The sequence below is a fragment of the Zonotrichia leucophrys genome, chromosome 26 (assembly GCF_028769735.1).
Source record: "Zonotrichia leucophrys gambelii isolate GWCS_2022_RI chromosome 26, RI_Zleu_2.0, whole genome shotgun sequence".
NCBI lineage: Eukaryota > Metazoa > Chordata > Aves > Passeriformes > Passerellidae > Zonotrichia > Zonotrichia leucophrys.
This window is the reverse complement of record NC_088195.1, coordinates 2,121,846-2,135,168: the sequence shown is the minus strand read 5'-3', so window position 1 is coordinate 2,135,168 and position 13,323 is coordinate 2,121,846. Positions and strand designations below refer to the sequence as shown.

General features: G+C 56.7%; 1 protein-coding gene across 4 annotated transcripts in view; it reads right to left on the bottom strand.

Moving 5' to 3' along the window:
* FOXP4 (forkhead box P4) overlaps window positions 1-12,526 on the bottom strand; it is a 61,208-nt gene extending 48,682 nt beyond the window's left edge. For all 4 annotated transcript variants that reach the window (XM_064733101.1, XM_064733104.1, XM_064733103.1 and 1 more), the window contains exon 1: window positions 12,412-12,526. The gene's annotated coding sequence lies outside the window, so the exon portion shown is untranslated. The remainder of the gene's footprint in view (window positions 1-12,411) is intronic.
* Between the last annotated feature and the right edge of the window lie 797 nt (window positions 12,527-13,323).

Below are 13,323 nucleotides of genomic sequence, written 5' to 3'. Positions count from 1 at the left end.
AAAAAAAAATAAGGCAGGCAGCCCGTCTCAGGGGAAGAGCTGAAATATTAAAGAAAGGAAAATCGCTTCTCCGGCTGCCGAGCCAGGGCAGGAGAATGGAGCAGCTGGAAGAGAAGGAACGGGGCACTTTTAATTGAAAAAAAGGAGATTCAAATGAAATATCCAATATCCCCCGTTAAAGAAAGGAAGAAAGACGGACCTTGGCCGCCGAGAAATTGCTGAAAGCCCAAACTTTTCTTTCTCAGAAGTTATAGGAAAGAGGGATGAGAGAAAGGAAGGGAAAAAAGGGTCTTTCATCCGAGAGGAACTCGGGGGGAATGGAGGATGAGGGCGGGGAGAGACAGAGAGAGCGAGAGCAAGTTTTATTCATTTATTTTATTTTATGAGATGAGTAAAAATAATATATTTAAAATAAAAAAAAAAAAAAAAGAAGAGAGAAAAGGCCGAGTTTTATAATGTCCCAGTGTTTGGAAGCAGCGGAAGGGAGCGGAGAGGGGGGAAAGCAACTAAGAACAGAAGGGCCGGCTCCAACCACCCGCCGCACGAGCCTCTCTCCCAACGAGATTCAATTAATTGATAACAAGAGGCATCAAATTAATTTTTCAAGGATGTTAGATTTTGATGAAGGAAAAAATCTCTCTGATTTTAATCGGGGCGGCGTTTAAAAGGCATAAATGAATATCCCTTTCTAATCATCTGAGGCGCCGAGGAAGCACCAAGCGGTTAACGTGGAAATTCAAATCGTTTAATTGGGGAGGGTGGGGGAAGAGGGGAGGTGGCCATGGTGGGGGAAGGGGGCCCGGGGTTTTCTTTTTAAAGAGCTTTATGAAGAAATTATTTTTTTTTAAAAAATTATATTTCTTTCAAGCTCTCCCCCACTCCCCGTCCTTCTCCCAGCCCCGGAACGCAGCCGCACTTGGAAAAACCCATCTCAGAGCTCTTTTGCTTTTCAATAGAGACTGTTTCCCAGCACAATCTAATTAACAAAAATGATAATGAAGACGGCGGGGAAAAAATTTCAGAGGGAACAAAATAAAAAAAAAAAACCCTCAAAACTCCCAGGGAAAAAAAAATCCCAAACCCACAGGATAAAGTGAGATTCCCACCATGCTCAACTCCCATCCAACGCTCTGTGCTTCCACATGGGATGATGGTTTTAGGATTTGGGATGAGGTTTTCAGCACAATCCCCCCAAAATCCAATTTAAATAATTACCAGCAGCTCCCATTGCTGGTGTGGGACAGAGCTGTAACCAACACAGCATCACCCACACCAGTTTCCCAAAGGTTTTTCCAGCATCTCCCCGTAAATCCCAGCTCGGTTCAAGCCTCTCCCACACGCCCAGTGCCCGGCTCACACTTTTTTTGTAAAATTCACACACTGGGGACACATCCCCGTGGTGCAAATCCCAGCTGGAATTCCTGCTGCAGACACCAGAGCCCCCATCCCACCCGGAAAGCTCCGGCCAAAATCTCCTCTGTTCCCAGCCAGGATGGTCCCACACCTGCCTCCCACAGCCTGGGACACCTGAGGAAGAGGAGGCATCCTCCTCTTGGATGGAGGCTCCAGGACAGTGCTCTGTGGCAGTGAGGAAGAGCAGGGACGCAGGAAAATGTCCTGACTCCATCCCTGCGAAGGCGAAAGCTCCCGGAAAAGGGCAGCGATGGGGGAAGCTCTTAAATCAAAATAAACCCCAAACTCCAGGGGCTCCCCACTCCCCATCCCATCAGGAGAGGTTGAAAACGGCAAGGATGGAGCCAGGGAGGAAGAAATGCCCTGGAGCAGGTGAGGGACACTCTGGAATGGAGTGAGGAAAAATGCCAGGGCTCGGGCTCGGCCTCTCACATCCTACCCCAGGGAAATTTTCCAGCTGAGTTTGTGGGGAGTCAGACTGGAAGTTGCTAAAAGTCTCTCCTGGCCTTCAAATAATCCAGAGGGGAGGAAAAAACAGGCATGGTACCTATGGAGCAGGAGGGAGGAACTCGGATGCCACAAGTTTTCCCACACTCCGTCGTGTCTGCGCAAAAATTCATCCGGTAAAGGCTCTGGGTAATGCACTCCCCGATGCTTTCCACGGCAAATCCCATTCCTATGCAGGAAGAGGTCTGGTTTCCACCCAGAAATTATGCTGCTCATGAGGAGGGAGAAGGAAAAAAGCAGTGGGGGCAAGAACTGTCCTTGGGCATTTTCAAACTCCTGGTCTGAAGTCCATTTTTTCTTCGCATCCCAATTGGAGGCAGCGTGACCCGAGGCCGGCTCCGTCTCTCAGCCCTGCCAGAGCCCGGCTCCACACTTCCCAACAGCTTCCCTGATTTTATTCCTGCACAGCCTGGCTTCTCCACGGCCAGCCTCAGCATCTCCTGGTTTCTCTGGGCACCTGCCACCGCCACGGAGCAAACCCAGCCCCGCAGACGAACGCGGCTCCGGAACAACCCCGCAGATTTCTCCACTAAAATGTGGGAAGCAGCGTGTTCAGCAGGGCTGTGCTGGGATCCGGGAATGCTGCTGGGTGCCCACGGAGAGGAGTGGGTGCTGCATTTGATATCTGAGGTGTTGGGAAAAGAGCAGGAGAAGCAGGAGCATCCCTTGGCTGCGGGAAGCGCTTTTCACCAGGACCCTGTGCTGAAATCAGGAGGTCACTGTGGTGCCCTTCTTGGTGTCATCTGGATGAGCCATGTGCAGCCACCACATCCTCTTCCCAGGAATGTCTTCTTCCTAAGAATATCCTCTTTTTAGGATGTCCTCTTTTCAGGAATATCCCCCTCTGTGGCTCTTCATGGGGAATCCGGGAGGCGCCGCCCGGCCCAGCACAGATGGATCCCCAGGGATGGCAGCAAATCTCTGCCACGGCTCCAGCGCCCCTCTGGATGCCAGCCTGGCACACAGGGAAGGGCTCTGGTCCCACAGCATCGCTCCAGGGTCACACTCAGCATTCCCAGGTTGTGCTGATCCATCCAGGCTCCTGAGCATCCCCAGAGCTCAGCGACAGCGGCGTCTTCAAACGCAGCACGTCCTGCTGGACTAGGGGGAATCCATGTCCTCAATCCCTGCTTGTCCTCCTGGCAATGGCGAGATCCTGAAGCCCAATTTTAGGGTGTCCTGGCCCCCAGGTGGCTGCTGCTGCTCCAGCTCAGTGGCCAAGGAAAGCCCAGCACCTTCCCAATGCCGTTGGACACAGCACCGTGCAAATCCCAGGGATTATTCCCAGGAATCGGGCTCCCTCCACCCCTCCTAAAAATAACCATCATCCTTTAAAAATATTAAATAATGATTCACCAACTGCTGTCACCCTCCTGCAGTCCTGTGGGCACCTTGGGGTGCTGGGGCAAGGAGAGGTTCGAGGTTCCCAGTGCCCACCTGGCTCCCAACGTGTCCCCTGCCTGAGCAGGACTCACCACCAGACAACTGGAAGCTGCTGTTTTAGGGGAGATCCCAAAAACATCCCAGAGCTGAGGCCTTGGGCATGGGGGCACAGGTGAGGGTGCCCACCCAGGGCTGGGTGCCCACCCTCTGGGTGTCACCTTTGTCCCCTCTGGGTGTCACCTTTGTCCCAAGGCAGCCACAGCACAGCCCTCGAGTCCCCGCTCCTCCACAATCCGCTCACATCCTCTGCCCACATCTCCCGTGGGCACACAGAACTGTCCCCAAGCTGTCCCTGGGTGTCCCCAGAGCACTGACATCACCCACTGCAGGCCATGGTGTCACAGGGGCTGTCACACGCAGGGTACCAAGCCAGGGGATGTCTCCTGTTGTCCCCAGACCAAAAATCATCACATCGTGGTGAGGGAAGGTGACAACACCGGGATACAGAATCAGACAAACTGTGGGGGAATCAGACAACAGCTGGGGACACCAAATCCCTCAGGACATGAGCCACATCCCTGTGTCCCCCATGTCCTCCCCAGCCCCAGCACAGTCCTGCCCCCTGCCAGGAGTTTTCAACCCCCTATTATTATTCTAAACCTCCAGATAAACCCAGCAATTTGTGCTCAGTTCCCACAGCGCTTGGGAAGGACCCAGGCTGCAGTGGAAGGAGCTGTTTGTCCTCTCTGAGGGGACAGGAGTCTGTCCTTCCATCCTCTTCCCAGAGGGACGGGCACAGCCCTGTCTCCATCCCAAATTTACAGCTGGAATTCAGCAGCATCTCCTGCTCCCAATGCATCTCCTGCTCCAGCACGGTGGGGACACGAGGGAGCAGCCAGCACCGACCCTCCCAGACCCAGCAGCAACCCCCAAACCACCCCCTCACCTGCCAAACCCCTTCCCACTGCATCCCCACTCTTCCTCAGGGAGGATTTTAAACCCCCAGCCCCACAGAGCAGGGGGTCACCCCAGCATTCCTGATTCCAAGCGGTGCCGGTGTCGGAGCTGCTGGAAAACCTGTGGGATGAGGGATGAGGAGGGGTTTGGTCCATGGGCTGCTCCCACAGCTCCAAAGTCTGACCCAGATTTGGAGCCACGGCTCCACTTCCCAGGGAAAATGGAATTTGTTCAGTGGGAGCCCACCAGAACCAAGGGAAAGATTTCAAGGGATTTGGGAATGGCCCTGCCCTGTATTCTTTTATGAATTAAACCTGGGTGAAAAGGAGAAGTGGGAATAGCCCAGACAGAGCTGTGGCTGCATCCAGAGGGTCCTGAGCATCCCTCAGGATGCAGAGCCCAGCCCTGAGATCTATCCCATGGGAAAGGGCTGAGCTGGGCCCTGCAGCCCCCGGCACCTCTGGGTCTGACTTTGGGAGAGTGAAATCCCAGTTCCAGCCCAAATCCCACTGCTGTCACTTTGGGAAAAGGGGATGGAGTGAAGGTTGTGCTGAGCCACGGGAGCAGAGCTCAGCCAGAATTCCCTTCCCAGGGTTTCTCTGACTCACTCGTGCTCTGACCTCTCCCAGGATGGATTTTTGGACATTTCCCTTCACTTGTTTCTCTCGAGAGCAAATTGAGGGAGTCTCTCTTCCCCAACATGCACAAAAAGCCAAAATTACAGAGATCTGCCCCGATTCTTCCTCTCCTTCACCTCCATGGGAGAACAAGGGCTCTGCTGCCAAACCAGACCCCCTACAAACCCCGAGTGCCTTGGGGACAGAGGGACAGGAATGGGCCCTGCCAGAGAGGCAGAACTGAGGATGAGAACCCCAGAGCACGAGTTCCAAGAGGCTGAGCCAAGCTGGGAGCAATGGGATGAACAGGAGCATCACCCTCCTCCTCCTCATTCCCCAGCTTTACCCACCCAGCAGGTGACAAGAGCCCCTTTTGTGCTCCAAATTAAGAATTCTTGCTGATTTTGAGGGTTTGCTTATTAATGGAGAACATCTGTGGCAGCCTGGCTCCCCAAACCCTGCAGGGGCTGAGCACAGGGCAGGGCAGCAGGGGATGGGGATGGGGATGGGGGACCCTGTCCTGCCCACAAACCCAACCCCATCCCCATCCCAGCAGGACAAAAATCCACCCAGGAAGCTGCAGGGAAAGCAGGTTGGGGTGTAAAGGAGAAATGTAAATTTTCAGGAAATAATCCCAGAGAACGGCAAAGCGGGAGACTTTATAATCCCACCTGAATCCACCTCGCTAAAAACCCAGGGCTTTGCAGCTCTGCCCGGCCCAGCATTTTGTTCATTTCCGAAATTAACATTTCCTGCCTCAAAACTTACAGGACGCTTCTCTCCATGCCTTTATTTGCTGCTCCTCTGTTTTTAACAGGCCTGGTGATGCCGTGCTTCTCTTCCCCATCCAAGCTCAGTGAATTTCCCTCCCACTGCTGGGACAAGGGACACAGAGGGGACACAGGAGAGCTTCTTCTCCCTGTCCAGAATTGTCTCTGCCCAATATCCTGCCCAGATCAGCCCAAAACTCTGGATTCTCAACAAGGAATTTCAGCTCTGCCAGGGTATTTCCTCCACAAGTTGTGGCTCCTCCAACCCCCCTGTGCCCACCCTGAGCCCCAAAAGCTTTTCCTGAGGCTGCAGTGGGGCACTGTCCCTGCACCTGGGATGTCCCCTGCCATTCCCTACCAGGCATTCCCTTCTCCAGGAGCTGAGGAAGCCCCAGGTCCCTGCAGGCCGTGGGGTCCCCCCTGCTCCAGGAGCACAAGCTGGGGTGCCCCGTGCTGGAACCCCCATGCCAAGGGATGTGCCATGAGCCCCGTGCCACCTCCAGGAGCTCTCCCTGGGCCGTGGAGCACCAGCAGAAGGGCAAATCCCCACTCCCAAGCATGGCAGGCACCCGGGAGAGGCAGGAATGTGAATCCAAGGGGTCTCCAGATGGAAGGAACTGTTGAGAATCCGGGATCACAGCTCATCCCTGGCTCCACAGCACAACCCTGGCCTTGTATTCTGTATTTAACCTCCAATCTTGAGCCCTTTTCCACTGTTCCCTCTTTTCCAAGGCATCTTTTCCCAGTCCATGGTGATCCCATCCACATGCAGCTCCCAGACTCAGCATAAACAGCAGAGAGAAAATCACTCACCTAAAATCTACAGGTTGTGGAACAAAGCAGGGCTCGGAGAAAGCGAGGGAAGGGTTTGGGATCAGAGCTGACAGACCCCAGGGGAAGCTGGCAGTGGGATGCTCAGCCAGGAACCTGGAATGGCATTGATTTTGTGCCTTTATCAGCCCTGGAGCAGGGAAATCCTTGTGGATAAGCCCAGCTCTGGCCAAGGGCTGCTCCAAGGAGCCGATCCTGAGCCCCTGCTCCGGGTGAGCGGCTCCTCCTGGCCATGGCTCCATGTGGGAACAACGGGAGCAGCATCTCCATGAGCTGCCCAACACACCCTGACGGCACCTGAGCACAAACCCGTCCCACTGGGCCTTCCTCCTCTTCCTTTTCCTCCTCCTCCTGCTCCAGCCGGGGCCGTCCCGGTGCTCCCCAGCCCCATCTGCCCATTGCAGCTCCGGAGGATTTTTCCCAATGAGGCAGAAAAAATCACTTCCAAATCACCTCCAAATCACCCCCCACCGTGGGATTTTTTTTCCTCCTCTACCCCCTTAAATTATTTTGTGCACTTTCCCACCGTTTTTAAACGAATCTTCCATCAAACCATTTTATTACCCCGACTTCTCCCTCTGACAAACCCAGCGCGGAGCCCTGAGCAGAGCAAGGTGAGATTTCCTCCACATCCACCCTCTGCTCCTTTATCCTCCCAGGTAAAAAAAAAAAAAAACCCTGGTTTTGCTGCCAGCCTGGCTCCACAATGCAGGAGGAGGCACAGCTTCCCCAGGAACGCGCTGCCAACAGCTGCTGCCAACCTGCCAGGGCACGGAGCCGCCGCCAAGTGTCACCGGGGCTGGCAACGCCACAGCGCTCCACCCCAGAGAGAGACCTGGGCACAACAGGCTGCAAACACCGCCTGGCTTCTCCTTAAAAACCAAATAAACCCCGGGAGAAAGGATCCAGACTCACACCGGGCTCCTTTCCCTGCGCATGCCGGTGCCAACCCCGTGCCCGTGGCGCAGGAATCCCTCAATGACTTCCCTGCAGCTCCAGCACGATCCCTGAGAAATAAATCGTGGCTTTGGATCTCTCCTTGTCTCCTCTGATTCTCCTGCCTCTCCCCTCTCCCTTCTCCCTGATGCCATTCCACTTCCAAGCGCGTTTTTGTCACGGGCGGCCGGATCACCACAACACATTTCGTGCTGAGCCGTGCCAAGAGCCGTTTAAATTAGGAAAAGTTTGTAAAAAACAAAAACAAACCCTCGAGCGGCGTCTTGGCTGGATTTCATCTCCCAAACACTTGGAGAGGGGGGGGAGGAAAGAGAAAAAAAAAAAAAAAAAAAAAAAAGAAGAAAAAAGATTAGGAAGTTTTTTCAAGCTGTGCCCGGCCCCATCTTGATCTACAAGTTCTGTTTGACTTGAAAAGGTGCAGCACAAGGAGGTTTGGTAAGAGATAAAATGGGTGCAAGTCCTTGCCCTGAGCTGGCCCAGGAGCCAGTGCTGCTGGTCACAGCCCCACTCAGGGGGCTCTGGGGACACCCCAAGTGTCACCAGCTCCGTGCAGGGCCACGTCCCAGCCCCTGGGGTTGTTTCAGAGCCAGCTGCTCCCCCTGAGTTTCAATCAGGTGCACCCACGAGAATTTTTACACCTTCCGAGGCAAACACATGGAAATTCCAGGCTCGGAGTGGTTTTATTTGCTCTCTTTTTCCTTCCCTCTCGTGCTACCAGAGCTCACCCCTGTGTGGGGAGATGCCCATGGAGCAGGACCGAGCTCCCCACCCTGCAGAATCCCCCTGTCTGAGCTGCAGGAGCTGCAAGGCAGAGAGGAAGGGACAGAACCAGAGGAAGGGACAGAACCAGAGGAAGGGACAGAACCAGAGAGGAAGGGACAGAAACACAGAGGAAGGGACAGAACCAGAGAGGAAGGGACAGAAACACAGAGGAAGGGACAGAAACAGAGAGGAAGGGACAGGAAATTTCAAGTTCCCACTTGCAGAAGCGGCAGGTGACACCGAGACGGCAGCGGGGTCATTTCGGGAGCAGAGCCAAACCCCAGGGTGGCACTGGAGGAGGAGGTGGGATCCCTCCCCACACCCAAAAATGGGGAACAACCCCTGGAGACCCCAAACCCACCTTGCCAGCCCCATCCCAGCGCTCTGCTGGGCTTCAAACCCACGGGGATGAAGGGGAAATAAACCCATCACAGCCCTTCCCGAAATAAGAGAATTTCCCCAAATCCTTCATGCTCCCAGAGCCCACAGTGAGGGGGAAGGCAAGGAGCCATAAATGTGTATGAGTTATAAACCCAGGGACCTCCAGGCTTCTCCTCCCGCCTTTCCCCGGTGGGAAGAATGAGCCTGTTCCCGTTGCCCCCCACCTTGCTGCCACAAAGGCAATCCCAGCCCCACAACTCTCCCCCTCCGGCCCCGCTCCCCGCCGGACCGACAAGAAAGGAGAAAAAAAAGGATGGAAGGGGGGGTGGAAAAAAAAAAAAATATCAAAGGAGAGAAAACGCTGAAAGGCAGAGCCCCCCGGCCCCTCCCCAGCCCCACAGCGAGACACAAACATCAGCAGACTCAAAGCATCCCCCGAGCCAGCGGCGGAAAAGAAAAGCTGCCGGGCTCTCCGGGCAGCAACTTCACAACTGAGTGCACTCGCATTCCTGCCGGGTTATTAGGAGAGAAAGGCCGAGGGCCCGAGGAGATATTTTAGTGTCACTTGGTTTTATACATTGCACTGATTTTTTTTGTTGTTGTTGTTGTTGTTTTTTTCCGAATGCTCCCTGCTCTTCCCTTTCCAAATGGGATGCAAAACCTGCAGCTGCCTGGTTTCCAGGCAGGACAGCGGGGCTGCACGCGGATTTTAGAGATATTTTGGATATTATCTGTTTCTCCAGCCCCTTCCCCACTTCCCCCAGCAGCAACTTTAATCCGTTTTATTCCACCTCGCTCCGTTTGCTCAGCCTTTCCCCCCTCACCTCCTCCTTCCCTGACCCCGCTGGGCGACACATCCCGGGGTGCAGGGGATGGAGGGGGGCATTTTCCACACTGATCCCGTTCTCCTGCACTTTTCCCCCCATCAAATCCAACTTTGGTGCCACTTTGGATTTTATATTTCACCTGCCCGCGATGCTCGATCCGGCCGGGAACGGACGCACCCCATCCCCACATTGAGAATCCCGTTAAAAAAGGGGCTTTGGGATGGGGGAGATCCACAAAAAAAACCACTCCTAGCAAATAATAAATTAAAATTATACATGAAAACAAACGGGGAGCAGCTCAAAGCAGCAGCTCCCAGCGTTATTTCTGGGAGATGCCGGGAGCAGAGGGCTCCGGGATCTTCTCCACTGCCCCCAACCCCACACCACAAAGGGCAGGAGAAGCCGGAGCCTCCCAGGGCTCCACAGCCCTGACAAAGCTCCCTGCTTTGGCACAGGGAATTCTGCCCCTTCTCCCCCACATTTTCCCCTTTCCCAGTTTGATTTAAGCAACCTGAAAGAGAAAAAAAAAATTAAATAAAAAGGGGGAGAGCAGAGTAATTTTTCCAAACCTGATTATTTCCTCCACCCACCCGCTCCTGGAGCTTGTTAGATTTATTTCTGATGGACTTTAAGGTGGGGCGGCAATTAAAAAAAAAAAATTAAAATCCTTAATTTAGAGTTAAGATTCTGGAAAACCCTGAGACTTTGCTGTGTTTTAATCGAGGATATGGGGAGGCATGAAAGGGAACACATCCCTGCCGACACCCGGGACCGGGTCACGCCGCCTGCCTGAGACACATGTTGGGTTGATTTAACATCAAATCCCTGCTCTCCACGGAACGTATTCCCCGTGTAAATTTTTAACACACCAGCAGAAATTTGTAAAAGTAAATCCTCCTTCTGGTTTGGGTTAAAAACAACCCAACCTTTTCATACAGAAACTAATAACAATTTTATTGTCTGCCCCACAGCTTTACGACGCTCGCGGAGAAGTGAGGTCTTAATCCGATGGAAGTTGGGGTGGAGGGTGGGAAAAGGAAAATCTTGGGGTATCAAGGGATGGGGAGGGAAGAGCTGCCTGAAGCTGAGGAGAGATCCCAGGCAGGAATTCGGACATCAATTCCTCCAGGACTACATTAAGGGCAGCAGAAAAGAAAAAAATAATAATCTCAGCGCAAGTTTTCCGAGCGGGCACTTCCCAACCGCGACTCCCGGCAAAGTGGGGTTGGTGAATTATTCCCACTTTCTCCTCTGCACATTTTTTCATTTGTATTAAAAAGTGCACAGGACGGTGAGAGGGGGAAACACACGGCCCTTGGCATGTTAGCGTTTTAAACGGGGAAAGAGAAACCAGCATCGCTCCCGAACGGAAAAAGAAAACCCAATTACGCTCCACTTGTTCTCTCCCATCCACACCTCCGAACGCGCCTGCCAACTCAAACCAGATTTCCTACACCCAAAGAAACATCCAGAGCCATCCTCGGCACCTCCCGAAGTGCCCTTTCCTCCCGGAGAGGGGGAGAGGGCAGAGCAGACAGAGGCGCGTTTGTTTATCCCACGGAGGAGCGGGGAAGAATAGAAAAATCCCTGAACTTTGCCAGCGCCGGGAGAGCATCGCAACGACGGCGGACACCGCGCTGGGAAGGGGATGTTGCCGGAGGCTGATCCAGGGCTCCTGGTGAGCCAGCACACGCTGCCTGCCCGGGAATTTCGGAACTCCCAGAAGACGATGCTCCGTAATAAAAACTCTTCCCGAGCACGTTATCACTGCCGCTATCACCGGCAGCGTCCCCGCTGAGCCCCCGCGGCGCCGGGCATCGTGTCCTGGTTAGAGAGACCCCTCCCAAAATCCTTGGAAAAGCCTCCCCAGCCTCTCTCCCCGTCCGAACAAAGGCGCACGGAACCCCCGCAAACTTTACAAGCGGGTGAAAGGCAGGCGCGGGTGAGCCGCGGGGCAGGCGGCTGCCGTCAGCCCCTCCGGAATCCAAACCTGCGGGGCTTTCTCGGGAATATTCTCCAGCTCCATCCGAAGCCGTGCCTCGTCCTCCTCTCCCTCACCTTGCGGTCTGGGTTAGGGTTTGGACGCTGGATTTTTTCCCAGGGCGCTGCGGGAGCGACGGCCGGGCAGGCTGCAGGTTGTCGGGGACGGCGGCGGCTGCTGCTTCTCGCAGGAATTGCAAAACTTGGGGCAGACTTACGGATTTCTCTCCGAGGAGGGAATCACACACCCCCCGGGCCCAAGCGGCAGCGGGTCGAGGCTGAGTTAAAATGTGATGGAGGAGGGGGGGGGGAAAGGGGGGAAAAACCCACCGGAGCCCCTCCAGCAGCCGGAATTCAACCAAAACTGCCGGAGAGAAAGGAAAAGATGGGGAGGAAATGGGAAGCACCAACAAAGGGAGCGCTGGGGCGGCTGCAGGGCAGGGGCGGCCGGGCCCCCCCCCCCCCACAGCCCGGTGCGCTGCCCCCTCGGGGGGTGCGGGACCCCCGAAGCGGAGGCGGGTCCGGATCCGGCACCGGCAGCGCGGCTGTGCCGGCGGCAGCGCAACTTTCCCGGGCCCCGACCCCTCCTTACCGAGGGGGCTGCGACCCCCCCCTTCCCCTCCCGGTTACCGAACGCCCAAAACGCCTCGGGGGCGGCGGCGACCCCCGCGCCCGCCCGGAGCGGGGCAGCCCCGCACGCACCGGGACCCCCGCACGCACCGCGACCCCCGCGCCGCTCGGGGAGCACCGGGACCCCCCCGGGGAACGCTCGGTGCCCGCCGAGCCCCGGCTCCCCCAGCGCCGGCCCCGCTCCCTTTGTCCGGGCGCCGTAACAAAACTTCCGAGCGCGGCGCGGCCGAGCGCGGGGCACGGCCCGCCCGGGGGGCAGCGAGGGGACACCGGGGAGGGGGGACACCACCAGCCCGAGCCCCCCGCACCTGCCGGGGGGTCGCACCCCGGGGGGACACCCACAGTCGGGATGGGATGGGATGGGATGGGACGGGACCCCGCGCCGCTCGCACCCACCTGGTCGCGCCGCTCGCCGGGCTCCGGGGCGGGCATGAGCCGCGCCGCCGCCGCTGCTGCTGCTTCCCCCGCCAGCCCAGCGCAGCCCTCCCCGCACCGGCACCTTCCCCAAACTTGGACGGGGCGGGCGCGGCGGGGCCGGGGCTCAGAGGCGGCGCGGCATGGCCGGGCCGGGGGGCTCCGTGCCGCGGAGCTCCGAGCGGGGCTGGGCGCGGGCAGCCGGGGCCGGCCGGGCCGTGGCCGCGCTCTCAGGTCCGGCTCGGCGCGGCGGCGGCGCGGGCGCGGCGGCGGCGCGGGGCGGGCGCCGGCCGCCCTACCATAGTTCCTCTAAAGCAGGTGCAGCCGCTTTCCCCGCCCGAGCGTCCCCCCCCGCGCCCCCCGCTCGCTCGCCCGGAGTTGTTTTGGTTTTTTTTGGGTTTTTGGGGGGGGTCTCCCCTCGCTGGTTGGAGCACACCCTCCTCCCTTCCCCCCACCCCCAGCCCGGTGTTCTTTGGGCCCCCCCGCGTTTTGCTCATTAATGCCTGCGCTAATTGGTTTCTGCCGCGGTCGGTCCCCGGCGCGCAGCGAAGCTGTGGGGTTGGGGAAAGGGGGGAGCGGCGGGGAAACTGAGGCACGGGGGGATTGGGGATGCGGGCCGGGGCGCTCCGGGTGGGGAAAGAGCGCTCGGAACACCGAGTTCAACGCGCGGGGCAGAGGCAGGACAGGGGCGCTGAGCTCCATTTACAGATGGGAACAGCGAGAGGCTGAGCTGGTGACCCCAACACCTCCAAATCCGCCCTGTGACACCCCCGTGACACCCCCGTGACACCCCAACATCCCATCCCACAGCAGGGACAGAATCCCCAGAGCCCCTGGGGGAACAGAGCTGTGTCAGGGTGCAGCACCCAAAGCAGCACCAGGCTGCTGGACCCA